This window comes from Ictidomys tridecemlineatus, chromosome 5 (assembly GCF_052094955.1).
Source record: "Ictidomys tridecemlineatus isolate mIctTri1 chromosome 5, mIctTri1.hap1, whole genome shotgun sequence".
NCBI classification, from domain to species: Eukaryota; Metazoa; Chordata; class Mammalia; order Rodentia; family Sciuridae; genus Ictidomys; species Ictidomys tridecemlineatus.
The window spans coordinates 119,589,171-119,591,243 of NC_135481.1; the positions used below are offsets into that span (position 1 = coordinate 119,589,171).

At 34.4% G+C, this 2,073-nt stretch overlaps 1 non-coding gene across 1 annotated transcript; it reads left to right on the forward strand.

Annotated features, from left to right (window-relative positions):
• The first annotated feature begins 1,218 nt into the window (after nt 1-1,218).
• Trnaa-ugc (transfer RNA alanine (anticodon UGC)) lies at nt 1,219-1,290 on the forward strand. The gene has a single exon. It is a non-coding gene; the product is annotated as a tRNA-Ala (tRNA).
• The last annotated feature ends 783 nt before the right edge of the window (nt 1,291-2,073 follow it).

Here is a 2,073-nt window from a genome sequence, read left to right on the forward strand (position 1 = left end):
GGTAATAGGGTGAAAAGGATAGTGGAATGAATCAGACATTATTATCCTGCACAAATGGTGTGATTTTACATCATGTACAACCAGAAGCATGAGAAGTTATACTTCACTTATGTATGATGTGTTAAAATGCATTGTAATGTCATGTATAACTATTTAGAACAACAAGAAATTGGGTAGAGGTGCTAATAAAAAGAAAGAAAGAATGAAAACCTATATAGACCAATGACCATCAATGAGATAAAAGCAGTGATAAAAAGCCACCCAATAAAGAAAAGCCCAGTACCAAATTGATTCTCAGCTGAATTCAATCAAAACAGTAAAAAAGAAATAATGCCAATACTCCTCAAATTATTCCAGAAATAGGAAGGGATAGACACTTGCCAATTCATTTTATGAAGCCATTATAATAGTTACTACAAAATCAGATAATGACACATCATGGGGGAAAAATGAACACAGACCAATATCTCTGATGAACTTAGATGCAAAACTCTAACTAAATATTAGCAAACAATGTTCATAACATACTAAGAAGATTGTATGCCACAACCAGGTTGGTTTTATCCCATTGATTCAAGGATGGTTTAATATACATAAATAAATTAATATAATTCATCACATAAATAGAATTAGTCACAAAAATCACTTAGTCATCTTTAAAGATGCAGAGAAGTCCTTTGACTTCAATTCAGCACTCATTCATGATAACACTGATAATGACACTAAAGAAACTAGGGATAGAAGCCTACATATAAAACATTGTAAAGGCTATATATAAAAAACCCAAAGCCAATTTCATAGTAAATGGGGAAAAAACTGAAAGCATTTCTTTTAAAGTCTGTGACAAGAATGTCTATTTAATGTAATGCTAGAAATTCTAGCCAGAGCAATCAGGCAAGAGGAGAAATTTAAATGGATAAAAATAGGAAAGAAATAAATTATCAGTTTGCATATTATATGATCCTATGTCTAGAAGATCCAAAAACTTCACCAAAAGAATGCTAGAGCTAATAAACAAATTTGCCAAAGTAGCAAGTTACAAAATCAACCTACAAAAATCAATAGCTTTCCTGCACACTAACAATAAGTCTGCTGAGAAAGAAAATAGAAAAAAATATTCTTTCCCAACACTCTAAAAAAAATTCCTAAAAATAAATGTAACCAAGGAAGTGAAAGACTAATACAATGAAAATGATAAAATGTTGAGAAAAGAGGGTTGGGGATATAGCTCAGTGGTAGAGTGCCTGCTTTGCATGCATGAGGCCCTGGGTTTGATCCCCAGTACACCCCCCCCCAAAAAAAAAGACATTGAAAAAAAGAAATTAAAGAAGACCTCAGAAGATAAGAGATACCTCCTATGTACATGGATAGGCAGAATTTATATTAAAATGGCCACACTACCAAAGGCAATATACAGATTCAGGGCAACTTCCATCAAACTACAAATAACATTCTTTGAAGATCTAGAAACGTAAAATTCATTTGTGTCATGGTTGGTTGGGAGTTTCCCTACAAAAGCTAATGTGTGAGACAATGCAAGAAGGTTTAGAATAGAAATGATTGGGTTATGATTGGGTTAATCTGTGATTAAGTGAACCCAAATCAATGAATTAATCCCCTTATGGAATTAATTGAATGGTAACTGAAAGAGGGTAGGATGTGGTTGGAGGAGGTGTATCCCCATGGGTATAATATTGGGGCCTATATTTGGTATCTGGTGAGTAGAGTCTTTTTAAAATTTTTTTTAGTTGTTGATAGATATTTATTTTATTTATACATGGTGCTGAGAATTAAACCCAGGAAAGTGTGCTACTGCTGAGCCCTAGCCCCAGCCCCAAGTAGAGTCTTTTTGTGCTTCCTGATCTGCATGTGAGCTGCTTTCTTCAGCCACACTCTTCCACCATGATGTTCTGCCTTACCTCAAGCCCTGAGCAATGGAATCTGGCTGTATGTGAACTGAGACCTCTGAAACTGTGAGCCCCTCAATAAACTCTGCCTCTTCTATAATTGTTCTGATCAGGATCTTTTAGTCACCGTTGTGAAAAATCTAACTAAAACAATTTGGAAAAATGA